The sequence below is a fragment of the Drosophila busckii genome, chromosome 3L, assembly GCF_011750605.1.
Source record: "Drosophila busckii strain San Diego stock center, stock number 13000-0081.31 chromosome 3L, ASM1175060v1, whole genome shotgun sequence".
In the NCBI taxonomy this organism is placed as follows: domain Eukaryota; kingdom Metazoa; phylum Arthropoda; class Insecta; order Diptera; family Drosophilidae; genus Drosophila; species Drosophila busckii.
The window spans coordinates 10,373,467-10,389,016 of record NC_046606.1 but is presented as its reverse complement, the minus strand read 5'-3'; positions in this window follow the sequence as shown (position 1 = coordinate 10,389,016).

Genomic DNA, 15,550 nt, shown 5'->3' with positions numbered 1-15,550 from the left:
GGCTGGTAAAATGATTTTTTTCAACCAAAAATACTTGAGCTACAAAAAGAAAAGTATTAAATTAAATTAAAAATATTATAAAAAAAGGATAAAGTCTGTAGAATGCTGTTAGAACAAATATACATTTATATTTATATTTATGTATGGCTTGATTACTTTTAAACTATTTAAAAAAAAGTATTTATTAGATTGTTTGTTAGCGTAATTTGCAGTTTACATTCTAATTTCACCCTATGCCTCGTTGTCTAGAATATTTTTTATATATTTACAGCGCCGCTTGCCTTAACTCAAATCAGTTATTTGTAAGCAATTTGAAGTTGAATTTTTTAACAAATTGCTTTGCTGAAAAAATGTCAAATCATCAGCGAGGATTAAGGCGATCTTCTTGCCTTTTGTAGCAACTCATAAGTCAGCCTACTTTTGTGGCAAGCAGCAGCAGCAGATTCATTAGCTGTTGATGTTCCAAAAAGTTCTCAGCGTTTTAATTTCCTTTGGTTACAATTTTTTGTGTTGTGTCATTTATTGTTGCGTGACAATTTTGGTGTGCCTGGCGTTTTATCGAACTGCAAATTGGCTGCGTCATGCGTGGACTTAAATCAGGCATTGATAAATGATCGCAAGTCAGTGGGCAGCAAGAAAAGAACAGAAACTGGTTGAACAACCAGCAGCAGCAGGCTTGAGTCTAGGCAATGCAAATGAGCCAAGTGGGCTGCTTAGCAGTCTGCACATGCAACGTGTGGCAGCAGCGGAAGAGGCAACACACACGAGTCTTGGGCTCGCAGCTTAGCGTAAGTGCTGGGGCAAAAAAAAAAGCGTTAATGGCTGAAAGGTTTTTGCTGCAGGTGCGTCGCTTGGGCGGTCCGCTCTATCCCCCCCCTTGCCACACCCATGTGCATTAGCAGTGGCGCACATTGCCGTTAGCTGATGTCAGCAGCCAAGAATAAACAAGAAGCGTGCCAAAAACTACATCAAGTCTCCCCAATGTCTGCCACAGTAGGCACCAAAAATATAACAACAAATGCCGACAACTCGCAGCAAGTTCCCCTATGTGCAAAAATTCCTTTACGCACCCATTTAGTTTTATAAATAAAATTGCCGCTTCACTGTCAAAGTTGACAATTTATTTTTAATCAACAATGAGGCAGCGACAGCAGCAGCGCAATCGCGCCAAATGTATCTTAGAGATACAAACGTCAAGCGCAAGTGACTAACTTGAGCTGCTGCTGTTTATGAATAGCAAAGAAAAGAGAGAGAGAAAAAATAAATGCAACTCGCAGCTTTATAAATATGCTAAACTAGCTGCTAGTTGTTGTTGTTGCTAGAATGCAAATTAGTATTTAAAATTATTTACATTTAGCAATTGCTTTGCTGTGTTATTTTCTATCTTTAATCTTCTGCTTAGTTGTAGCGCCAAGGACATCTAGGCATTTTAATTAAGCGACATTTTCTATGCATAGATTATTTGAATTTCTTTGTGCCATTGATGCAAATGTTAAAAGTAAAAGTTCTAATCTTTGCATTACTAGCTAACTATATAGACTATAGCTATATAGATAACAAATAAATAGCCTAGGTTAGTAGTATACGACATAAATAAATAAAAGCTCAATTAAAATGAATCGAAATAATTTGCTATACATTTAAATCAAATTGTGCAGCTACAATTAATTAAGCAGTTGTCATAAAAACCAATAAATTAATCTAGAAAATTTAATTTTAATTTAATTTAATTTAAATTGTTGTCGTTTTGCCTTTGAAAAGTTGTAAGTAGCTAAAAATTTATTGTAAATCTCGCAATGCAAGTGAAATAAAAAGAAGTGTCAAAGTTTTTGTAATGAAAGCAACTGTATCTGTATCCTTACTTCTTTGAAAACGTAAATATGGTAAAATGCATATTTAAGATTTTATAATTGCCATTTGAATTAGCAAGAAAAGCGAAAAGTTTGTAATACTGTGAAGATTCAATTTATTCCACTTATTATTGTGAAACGATTGCAATTTTCTCCAGCCAACTGTTTTGTCAAGCTTATATAAGCTCTAATATTATAAAATGGAATTGTTTAGCATTTTTCAATCATTTTAGTAAAAATGAACATCCCAGCCGCATTGATATTCACCTTGCTCTTGTCAAGTGTTTGGCTTTTTGAAGCTAAAGAAATAAAAATCAAAATTACCATAGGATCTGAAAAAAGTGAAACAAATAATATCGAAAAAGGGAGAAGGTTTTTTGGTGCTGATAGTGGTGAATGGTTTTGGCCCTTGCCTCCCATGCAATAGGCTCGTTGGCATGTCGATTCCAATCAGGGCAACCGGGTGGCTGGGGGTCCCCAAAACTATACGATAATAACAATAAAATTTTTTGTAATTTAAATTTATGTTTATTACGAATAAATGAGTGTAATTCTTGTAAAAACAAAAATCATAAGATAAATAAATAAATATTTTTAAAAAAAAATCCCTAAATGGGGTTTCAGTTTGGGCTCATCTTTCTCCCTAAATAAAAAATAGTATTGTTGCCTATCTTTTGCTACTTACTGTACTGGGATAAAGAATATAATAGAAAATTAATAATACATAATAATATAATGTTATCAACAAGCATAAGATAATATAAATGTCGCACTTATTGTAATTTGAATAAAAATTTGTCACACTTATTGTAATTTAATTAAAAATTTGTCACACTTATTGTAATTTGAATAAAAATTTGTGCGAATTTTTATTGTAACTTAAATAAGAAATTTCACACTTATTGTAACTTAAATAAAAATTATTTAATTATATTATACATATAGATATTATATATAATAATATATATGTTGTAAATTATTTTGAAAGCGCTTTAAAAATATTTTTCTTTATAATCAAACGTATTTGATTATAATTTTGTAATCTACTCTTGTTGTTATAATTATTTATAGTAACTTTTTCAATTGCATGCATTTTAGTAAGAAATATAAGTTAAGCATGCTTTATGTCGTTGCTATTAAAAGGGCTTAAAATAATACAAATTCTGCCTACATAATTATAATGCTTCAATAGCTAAATAAACAGCTAGCCTGGCAATTTAAATGTGCATCAGCTAGCAACAACATCAATTAATAAGAAATAAAACCCGGAAAACAATTTTACACACTAATTATAGGAGTTTCTTTAGCAGCAGCAACAACAACAACAACAACAACAAGCAAACAGATGAATGGCAACAGATACAGATACAGATACAAGTGCTGGCTGCTGCTGCTGCTGAAGGAGACTGTTGCATTTATCACTCAGTCAAAAATAAGAGCGAGGCAGCAAAAAAAAAAATACAAAACATAATTCAAAAGCTTTGCTCTAGCTCATAATCGAAATGTAGCTGCAGATGATAACGATAGTTGAAAAAAAAAAAAACATTGAACGCCTGCAGTTAAATAGAATTGTATGGGGTATAAAAGTTATAGAACGCCTGCAACAGCTTCCGCAGCAAAGCTGCGACTGCAACTGCAACTAAAGTTGTGGCAGTTGCGCTGTTGATTTCCCCTTGGGGCAATTATGTTGGCAGCGGCAGCTTAGTCTACACTCTTTGCAATTTATAATTGTGGCCCCGAAACTGTGCAACTTGCAACAGCCTACACCGAAGCTGCTACTGGTCCTGGCTGCTTGCTTCGATTTATCATTTCAGCTGGCAGATATAATAATTTTGCGTTCATGCTAATTTGAGTGTGTGGCATGCAACACGCGCCACAAATTAGAAAACGAAACACTGCTGTATTAATTGGAATTACTGTAATTGCCAAACAAGCAGCAGCAGCAGCAGCGTCGAGGTGTGAGTGCTGCACTTGCAACAAGCTGCAAGCTGTGGCAGCGACTGTAACTTTAGCTTATCAGTCAGCAAAGATTTCTGACGAAACGAAAGCGAAACTTGAAGCGGCTCCCGCTCATGCTCCAATAAATGTTGACCTCAAACATTGTACATCAAAGCACAACTAGCCGCTTGTTGCATGCAACACTGCGTCTCTGGGTCAAACAGCAGCATAACATTTGCCAATTGCTTAAATTTTCACTACACTTCAATATCAAATCGATGCAGTCGCCACTTAAATATCGTTCTTGCAACTTGCTGCAAGCTCAGCCATATAATTTTCGTTGACGCGCTGCATAAATGATAAATGCAATCATTATAAACAGCACAGAACCTTAAAAAACTTGGCGAAACACGAACGCATGATTAAAACCCAAAACCAAACTCGAACGCGCTCCGACTTGCAGTTTGAGAGGCGTTGATGCTGCATTCAAGATTGAGAACTAGCTGCCTGCCCCTCAGCCTCAGTTCCAGCTCCGCACGATCGTGATACTGACCAAGCTGCAGGCTCAGGCTCAAGCTCAAGCTCAAGCTCAAGCTACTCGCAGTTGTTTTATGGCTGGCCGGGCATAATTTGTTAGCCTTGCGCTGCTTCGAGTGTAGGATGTGCCTTTATTTTTTCTGTATTTTTTGGCTGCTGCACAGAAGCTGCTCGATTGCGTATAATTTTTGCTCCACTCGCTTGTGCTCTCTGTTCCTTTTTTTCTTCCATGTGCATCATTTGCCTGCGGGGCATAATTTTTGATGGGCTTTTGTCTGCGTTCTTTGGAACACTGCGCAGCAACAATGTGACTAGCAAAGCAAATGCGCTACAGCAAACTGCAAAGGGTATGCTGATTCAGTTGGGCAATAAATTTGAAATTTAGCACAACAATTCAAACATTTAATAATATGTACAATCATTTTGAGCTTGGTAAATAAATGGCCCAAGTATTTAAAGCTTTTATATATATAAATATAAATAATTACTTAGTCGATGGTCACCATCTTTAGTTATTATTTGTTTGTACAATAATTAATCTTGTAAATAAATAAATACTTACTTTGTAGCTTTTGCTTTCCTAAAGCTTTCTGTTTGTTATCTGCAAAAAAAGTAAAAATAATATTAACTATTAACAATATACAAAAAATTGCTATCAATTATAATACAAATATAAAATTATTACATAATTATTAAATGATTTATTTTAGCTTTTTTTAGCTATAAATAATTTTCCCCAATCCTTTCAACGTATGTTGAGTCTGTTTAACACTTCTATCTATAAGTTTATTCAAATTTAAAAACAAAAACATTTTAAATTTAATTTTAAATATTTTTTGTATTCTTTTTCTTTTATCGATCGACTGTTTAAATAAATATGTGGAAACATTTCTTGCGTTAATTAAGCTATGAAAATATTTAATACAATTTTTTAGGGCAACAATTTTTTTAGACGTTGCTAATAACTATTAAAAAACAATTTTCAGCTACAGTTGGTGTAACTAAAAATTTCTTAAATATTTTTTATTTGCGTTTTATTATATAGAAAGCAATGAAAGCAGCAGGTCTCAATGCTGTTCACACATTATTAATATAAGAAAGCGTCAAAAGCCCCAATATATAATTTATATTTTAATCTTAATCTTTATTCTATTGTTTTTATATTTACTACAAAAATCTAAGAGTTAGTTAAAACTTTCTTCATGCTAAAAATCAAGAATATCAAATGCTTGAACTTAAACTTATAGCTTTATATTATTATTATATATACAATATAATATAGTATTAGGATGTAATAATTTATAGTTGAATCTTAATCCTTAAATTATTGTTTTTATATTTACTAAAAAAATATATTAAGCGTTCTACAAGTTAAACTTTTCTTCATTCTTAAAATCTGGAATATCAAATACTTGAACCTAAACTTATAGCTTTATATTAATTTATAAACTAATAAAACGCTTATCTATAATTTATAGATTAAGCTCAATCTTTTAACCATTGTTTATATATTTACTTAAGAAAATATAAAAGTTCTATAGGTAACACTTACTTCATTCTGAAAATCAAGTATATCCAATAATTGAACTTAAACTCATATTTTCATTTATAAACTTTTGCCTCAGCTGCTGCTTTTAAAAAAAATGTATAAAAATTTGCAAATATTCTAATATTGTATAAATGTATAAATTAAGTTGTTTTAGCTTTGCTAGCAGCTTTTAATTTAATATGCTGCCTTTTTTTAGTTACTTAACTAAGTAAATAAAATTTTTTGGCAGCGGTTGCTTTAACTTAAAGTGCTTAGAATATTATTTTATTACTATTAAGGTATAAGATAATGATATAGTAATATACATAGCTTGTTGTATAACTATTTAGAGCACTAAATAGCGCCTTTGTCTACAACTAGAATGAACACTTGAACTCAATTCCATGCGCTCATATCTAATGCTATGTCAGCTTTGCTGCTGCTGCGCTGGTCCTTGAGCTACTGAACTGTGCGCATTGTGTGCAGCTTAGAGGCGTAGCGCATTGGCTAAGCCGCAGACGCTGGCGTTGCACACGCGCAGCAGCAGCATTTGGGTTTGGCCCCCCGTTGCATATCATCAAAAAATATGCTACACATTTTCACTTTATGAAGTGCTCGGCTCGCTTGGGCTTGGGCTCGGTCTTAAGTCGAGCTGCGGCACAGCATGTTGAGCATATATATGTATATAATTTTATTGGCGAAAGGCTCGAGGGCTGCAAAGAGCAGTGCGGACTGCTGCTTGTGCTCAACTGTGGGCAGTCTGATGAACCAAGCCAGAGCTCCCAGAGCTTCGTGTCTGGCATCTTAAACTTTTTTGTGATTTTTTTGTTGTTCGACGTTTGCTGCGCTGTATTTTATGCTCATTTAATCTCGCTGCGCGTTTTTTAACACATTTACTGGGGGGAGGGGAGGGGAGGAGCAACAACAACTACAACAACATCATCGATTATGTTGATGTTTTTTTTTTGTCTGTGAGTTTCGCTGGCGAACGAAGAAAACTTCAACTTGCAGCGTTTTGTGGCACAGACAATGGCTGTAGCTGAGTGGCGACTCGCTACCTGTCTTACACAAAATAAACGCACGTCCCAGCCCCGCAACCCCCCCTCCGCTCATGCCAAGTTTGCTCAGTTTGTTTTTTAATGTTTTCTTTGCTTTGCTGGCTTTGTAACATAATTTTTTGTTCTTTTTTTCGATGCGACTCTCCAGCCAGTTTCAACTTCAGGCCCAAGCCAAGCCAAGCCATCCATCTGTTTGTCCCTCTGTTTGTTTATTTGTGTGTGTGTGTGTGTGTGCGATTTCAGTTTGAAACCCTTTAGGCGCTCATTGTCAGCTCAGGTTTTTTACTCTCTTACATATAAAAAAAAAAATACAACAAAAAATGTGTGTGTGTGTTGAACAACAACAAACTGAGATATATGATTTCTTATTGTAAATCATGACATTTTGTTACTTTTGGCGTGGCATGTTGTCCGGCTACTGTTTCAATGTTACGTATGATTTTCTACAAAACGAGTGAACAAACAAAGCTGACAGTGGCAGAGAGAGAGAGAGAGAGAGAGAGAGAGAGAAATGTGTGGCAAGTTGGTTATATATTTTATGAAATTGGGTTAAGTTGCTTTAAAAAAGGCATTTAATTTGCGTTAATTGCCATGAGCTGCAGTTAAGTTAATAATATTTAATAAAGCTTATGTTACAAATTAAGCAAATATATAAGACAAAATATATTTAAGTAGAACACTTTTATTTTAGCTTTAATGTTGCGAATCGCGACTTAACGCCCGAATTTTTATTATAAGACGACGAGAATTTCTTTATAATATGTAGATTTATTACTGTGCGTTCAGTTTAGTTAATTTTACAAGGTTTCGAATATATGTATGTACATATATATATATATATATATGCGGCAGGACCGGCTTACCAGAGTAACTACAGAGCAGGGTCTGTCCCTTTCGAAGATCAAAGTTAAAGTTCAACTTGTTAGTTGCGACGATCGAATATAAGTGTAAGTAGAGAATTATAGGCTCGACCTCATAATTCTTAGGGATAGGTAAAGCGATAGATAACTGAAAGATAAAGTTAGTTATTTAATGTCAACTAAGAGCAGTCGACACAAAAGAAAAAATTAACATTATAAGTATTTAATATACAAATATGTAAAATTAATTTAAAAGTATTTAAAATTATTATAAATTTGATAAACTTAAGTATGGGATGTTAAACAGACCCCAACATTTGTTGCAAGGAATTGGGGAAAACCCAGAAAAACCCAATCAGATCTTATCAGTAAGGTTTGAAGTAAGTAGAATACACCGAGCTTAGTAATAAACTCTGAGGTTCTCGGTGTTGATAACAGAATAGTTTATTATAATCAGCCACAGAAGAACTCGAAGAGCTCATGCAGTAAATAGTAGTGCAAAGCAGTGCAAATGCACGCACAAACAGAAAAGAGCGCGTGAATCAAAGCGCAAATGAAGAGAGCTGCTTGAGCTTTTTCAGCGCGAAAGTGCGAGCTTAACACAATCAGGCTTTAGTACTGAGGGAGTCAATTGGATTGCCCTGCATGACCAAACAAATGTATTTATTTATTAATGTCAACTATGAACATCAAGTAAAAAAAAAAATACAAAAAATATTTAAAATTATATGCCAAAAAATAATAATAAATAAATTAAAGTCATTAATAAGCCAAAAGCAAAAAGAAAATATAATAAAATGTTGAAAATTTACTGAAAATTTTTAAAAAAATTTATAAGCACAACAAAATTGTTTTTAAATTTGATAAGCTTATACATTGGCAGAGTTATCTGACCCACATTCATTGCCAAAATTGGGGAGACCTCAAAAATCGAATCAGATCCAGATCGAGTTAGTTTTAATTATTTATAGTTTAAAAAGTTGCAATAAATAGGGGTCTGTGTTGATGACGAAATATTTTGGTTTGTTATAAATTGTTATAAATTTATATTTTTACTGCAAGCAGCTGGGGATACGCAGCAGATAAAGCCAATAATATATAAACTGTAGTGTAGCTTAATTTTTCAACATTTTTTATACGCCAAAAATATAATAAAATTAATTTAAGCCATTTAAAATTTTTTCAGCAATAGTAAAATATTAAAGACTATTTTTCTTTTGCTAAATGGCTAGAATTAATTTTATTATATTACTTTTGTGTATGTTTTTGTAATAAATTTTAATTGCTTTAGCTTAAAACTTAAGCTGCAACTTAAACTGAAGCTTAAGCCTTTAATTGTTTTGCTTAGACTAAAACCAAAGCTAACTTCTTTGACTTTGTTTACTTTTGCACCTTTGGCACCCCATTTAGGGTAACATCAAACAAAAGAATTAGCCCCAATTCAAAGGCAGCGGCGCTGACCCTCGCTGCAGCAAGAGCTAGGGGCGAACCAAAAGGGCGCTGAACACATGCAAATAAAATTGCCACATATTATACACATAGAGCAAGAGTGTGTGTGAGAGAGAAGAGAGAGAGAGTTGAAGAGTAGTGTGCCCAGCATAAATATTTTTTGAGCAGTTTTTCGCTTTTGGATTTGCACGCTTTGACACCTAAAGTGTGCGACTGGCACACCACACGCCCCAAGAGCTGCTGTGGCTGCTGCTGCATGAAAAATGTTGCAAGTTGCACCCGCTGCACGCGCGCCCTTGACTTGGGGCCTGGCAACAGTTTTAGCTGCAAATGGGCGCCCCCTTCGTTTATTTTAATTTTTTGTTTCGCCTGCGCTTTCGTTTTTAAAAGCAGAGAGTGAGTACGAGAGAGAGAGAGGGAAAGGGAGAAAGGGGTAGAGAGCGCATGTTTTTCCCATTTTTTTTTTCTTTTGCTGCTGGCGCAAACATTTGCTGCCACAACCCTCTCACGCTCGCTCTCGCTCTCTCACTCTCTCGCTCTGGTTAGGGCCTCCTCAATAGGTCTTGCACTTGATAGGTCAGTGACCCAGTTGGTGTGCGCGCTGCGCTGTGTGTTTATGTTGCGGCAGGGCAGTTGCTGCCGCAGCGCGAGGGTTGACAGTAGCTTTCTGTTTTAATTGAATTCTTTGTTAGTTATGACTTCAAATCAAAGTCGCTTAGGTGTGGCCAATTGTCAACGGTCCAGCGCACAGCAGCTGTGTGCAGACTGCGGTTAGCTCAAGCCGCCGCCGCAGAACGCCCAACCCCCCACACCCCTTTTTGGAGTCGTGTTGCATAAACTTGCGCGCTTCCCCCTTTCAAATTGCAGCATCAACTGCTTTGCCTTGTTTGCCTCACATTTTATTTTCATTTTCCGACTTCTTTCTGCGCTTTTTCCACAAAGTCAATGTTCTTGGCAGTTTTTCGCAGATGCTGCGCTCGCTCTCTCTCTGCTGCTGCTGCTGTGGCACTGCAGCAAGATTGCGGCACATGTGACGCTTTGGTCGCGTGCTGCCATCGCTGCTGCTTCGTGTTGCCCTTCGCCACTTTTTGTTGCCCCTAGGCTCAACCTATTCGAGTTTGACTGCAGGCAACTTTTGCCACTCGCTTCATTTGACTTGTTCCCCAGTTGCAATTGGCCTAGGCCTAGTCTGTGCGCTGGGGTGGGGTGGGGGGTTCTATGTTGCGGCAGCTGCTTTGGCTGCCTCTTATCAAGAGCAGGTCATCAAGCTGTAGGGGCACATTTGCTGCTGCTGCTGTTGCTGCTGCTGGGAGGCCGTAGAAAGTGTAACTTCAAGAAATAATATTTATTTTTATGATTTAAGCGCTTACAAGCGTCATGAACGCCAGAGGGCGCAGGCATTAAGCATTAAGTTTATGCTAAAACTAACAAATAACTAGCAACAACAAATAAATTTAAAGTATTTAGCCTCAAGTTTAATAAAATTAAATTATTAGCGGCGCTTTTTATATCAATTAATCTATTTAAATTAGTGCACTCTAGCTGCTTTAATTCTATTACTTTTTTTGAAATAAAATCAAACACGTTCTATAATATTTTGCATATTTAATATTTAGTTTTTAGTGCAACTCTATAAAAAATATTTGCACCACCCTTAATATTCCAACTCCTCGCAGATGTCAACCCCAACAACATAAGAGACTTTATGAAGTTAATCAACAAATTAAAAATAAGAAATTAGCATAACAAAAAAAAATCAGCCTGAAGGCCTTTGTAGAATTTAATTCTAGGCTACAATTAAAATAAAGAAAATAAATATCTAATTCTTCTTTTTTGACATAAAATCTAATACACATAGCAATATTATTCTATTCTATATTCAATATAATAGCCATATCATTTTTTTTCATGTCTTTTATACTATTTTAGTTTATTGTTACGCATAAAATATAATAATCAAACTAATATTTTGCTTATCTATTATTCTATTCTATAATGTATTAACTTTTTGGTATTAAATATCAGAGCCATATAAATATTTGGCATGCCTTATATCTTTTTTTATACTCTAGTTAACTTTTTTTAATGCAATATGTCAATATTTTTCATGTCTTTTATGCTATTTTATATTCCAGTTTATTTTTAGGAATAAAATATAATACTTAAGCCAATATTTTGCATAAATACTATATTAAATTTTTGGAATTAAATATCAGAGCCATATAAATATTTGACGACTTTTATCTTTGTCTATATTCTAGTTCCCTTTTGGTAATAAAATATAATAACCATGTCATATATTTATGCATGTTTTTGATTAATTATTTATATGAGATACTTTACAGTTAACATACATATGGATGTGTAGCTTTAATTCCAGTCGCTATTCAAATTTATTTAAAATTAGCAGATAATCATATCAAACTTTTAACCAGCAGTGTGTTAGATAAAGAATTGTACAGTTATAGCTAAAAGTTAAGCTCAGCAGTTAAATAAATTTTAAAAAATAGCATTATTTATAGCAATATTAAATCTAATATGTAATTAATGCTTTAATTGTTTAGTTTAATATTTATAATTATGCTAACATAGTCAATCAGCAATTTATTTACCAACTTACTATATATGTTATAAGCTTTACGATAAAAATGCTGTTAGTTCGGCTCTCCTTTTATATAAATGTAAAGTTAAGATCTAGTGAAATATCTAATAAAATATATTGCCTTTTTAAATAAGTACCCCCTTGAATTAGCGTTGCTCTCTTGTTTCTAACTTATCTGAACATAATCAGCGCGCATTTCCTTAGCAGCGCAACCTGCTGCGCTGCCACGCCCACTGGCTGTATGATAACGTAATCAGTGGTGTAAGCTGCAGCTTGGGCCTGTGGGCATTTGTTCAGAGCAGGAATCGTAAGCTAAACATTGAGTTGAGCCGTCACAGCTTAATCTGCCAGTTGCCACGAGCGAGCTGCAGCGCTGATCCCCCCCAGCTCCGATTCCCTGACTCCGACTCTGACTCCCACTGTCGTTGCCGCTGCCGCTGCCGCTGCCACGCTGCAGCAGCATCTAATGCTTATTGGTTAAGTGACTGACGTCGAGCGCTTAATTTAACGGTAATTTGTGTAGAACAGGCAGCAGCCTCAGCCTCAGTCGCAGTCGCAATCGCAGTTGTCCACAGCTCGTGCTCTCTCTCTCTCTCTCTCTTTCACTCAATTCATGCTGCTGCGTTTTGTGCGCAGTTTGTTGCCTTTGGCGTCGGCGTCGCTGCGCAAGCGCGCACAATTTACAGTTGTTTAGCCTCAGCCGCAGCGGCAACGCCTAATTGGTTTTTGTTGTTGTTACACACACACACACTAACAAATATATACGCAAATATGAATTATTATTTATTTTTATTGAAGCGGGCGGCGGCGTTTTCGTCACATTTTGCGTGGCTGCCCGTCAAATGCAAAAATTTATTTGTTTTCATTGTTGTTGTTGTTGCATTTACTGCTGCAGTTGCAAAATTGTGTAATAAATAATTTACGCTCGCTTTTGCAGCGTGCCACATAATCATATTCAATAAAAACAACACCAGCAACAATAACAACAACAACAACAACAAGCAGCTTGGGTTGGGCATTGGATACTTCGCTTAACTGCTCCCCACTCCGCTGCCCCGCTCTTCACTTCACTATTCCATTTACAATCGGCTGGGGCAGGCTTGTTTAGCTCTTTGGGTCGCTGACCCAGAAATGTCAACGGGGAAGTCTTTTAATTTGTATACACATCGCTTATGGTAGTATGTGTGTGTATTTTTGTTATTGTTGATTATTATTTTATTATTTGCTTCAAAAGTTGTCTCATTTTTTTAAGTGCTTTCAATTTAGTGTGCAGACTAATTAAAATCCTTTTGTTAACCATATTCTAATATAAATTATATGTTTTGTATAACTTCTATATATAAAAATTGTATAATAAATAAAAGTCTGCATAATGTAAGAAATAAGGCGCTAAGAAAAATTCTACATAAAAATTATTATTTATATAATAAAAAGTAAGCAAATTTCTTATTTTAATAGTTTAATTTTGCCAATATGTAATTGTCGGAGTAATCGGCACAAATCCAATTTTTGAACAAATACTTTTAACAACAAAATTTTTATAAGATGAACGTAATCATTGTCCAAGACCCCCCTCCCTCCCCATGTAATCAAACAATCATTTCCTTGAAATAAGCAGCTTAAAATGAAACACTTAATAAACATTTATTATTTATATAATAAATATGCAGCCATAAAATGAGTAACATAATTAGAAATTAGAATAGAATTAGAATAGAAAATGTTAATAGTAATAGCTTACTACAGCATATCGTATTGAATAATTTAGTATATATTTTAAAAAGATCAGAATATATTGACCATATATAATAATAAGTCAATGGCTGCAACGCCTAATAAAAATGCTAGTAAAATTCAGTGCTATTCTATTTAAAACTAAACTGATAAATAATAAATAATTTAGAATAAATAATTCCAATATGCCAAGAGCGTCTTTCGCACTTTCCCGTTCATATTGCGCCTCACATTACGCTTAATCAGTTCCATTGCTAACAGAACGAAAAGGAAAAGAAAAAGAAATCAACAGGCAGCTGCAAAAAATGCAAACCGGCCCTGCCTGCTGATACCCCCCACCACCACCCACCCGCCGTCCCTGCAGCACAAGCCCCACAACAGCTAAGTCGAGTAATTGGAGTTCCTAATGAAAAAGCTTTGCTGATAACGCCAGCAGAGAGGCAACAAAACAAATATATATATACAGTATGGCTAAAAGAATATGAACACTCGCTTTAAGTTTAATTTTCTACACATACTCAAAATAAATGCTTTGCTTAAGCAAAGAACAATTTTTTAAAATTCATATGCAGCTTTAATTAAATAGTCTTTATTACATTATATATTTACGTATACTTAATATTCATTTTGACTATGGCTGGAAAATGGCGCCATTCATTTTTAGGCTCACTTTAGTTACAAAGCAAGCAAAAATCAAACTAAACCAAAGCGCGCACACATCATAAAAATCGAGCCCCCTTTTCTATGTTGTTGTTGTTTTTCTTTTATTTGTATCCTCTTTGAAGCTCTCACGCTTGCATGTTTGCATTTTTTACTCTTTTTTATTTGAATTTCATCATCTTGGGAAATCCTTGCTGCTTTATGTGTGTCTCTCTTTATCTTTATCACGTGTTTTGCAGCTTTATCAGCTTTTTCGTTAGCAAACTTCGTAGCTGACCAATAAAATGTTTAGCAAAGACTTTTAATATTTTTCTTTTTCGCAATTATTTTCATATTTACTTATGCATCGTTTTTCGCGCGCGCAAATTGTGATTGAAAAAGGAGAACCAGAAGAGAGAATGATGTAGCATAATTTGAGAGCCTGTTTATTGGAGGAGTGGGGGGTCAGACTAGCAGCGAAACAGGTTTGTATGCTGACTGAGCATTGGGATATGGTGAAATTGGTATGAAATATTGAATTGAAAAATAAAAGTGCAGAAAAAATAATAAAAAAAATAAATAAGAAAAATAAAATAGCAGAAATTAATATAATAAAAAGTGTAAGCTAAACTTACTAGCTGTAAATGTTGTAATTAAAAAAAAAAATAATTTAATTAAATAAGTTTAATATTAACAAAAAAAAAACGCACTCTATACTACTTAAGCATATACTAGATATACTGAAATTTTCCGCTGCTGCTTTTTAAGTGTTCTACTACCTTTTTGGCTTGCGCAACAGCAACACTTTATCTACTACCTACTACAGTTTAACATGCTTGGCGGCGGCTTAAGCCTGCTTGTTCAGTTGAATATTTTATACTCTTGTTTAAAGAGCAGCACAATATTTTTACTATATTAATTTTATATTAAACGCTGATTTTACTAATGTAAAAATTCTTTACTACTATATATAAAGATATTTGTCTACGCTTGACACTTTAAAATATAAATAAAGTACTAATGAGTTATTATTTTATAGCCAGAGACAGTAAACATTTAGGCTTAAGTTATAAAATATTTTTAAAATATAAGCTAACATTAAAAATTTTATTTAACACATGCAATAAAAAAATATTTTTTTATACTATATTGCTGCTTTTTCCGTTTTACAAAGCAGCAGCCAATCAAAATATAGACAAAGTATAAACTATATAAAATTTATTTATAATTTAATAAACATGTATTTACTGCATAATGCAATTTTTACTTAATAATCAACATCAAGTACACAAAGAATTATAAAATTACAAGCCTATGAAGACTGAGTAATGTGCAGTCGTTGTTGCCTCAATCTC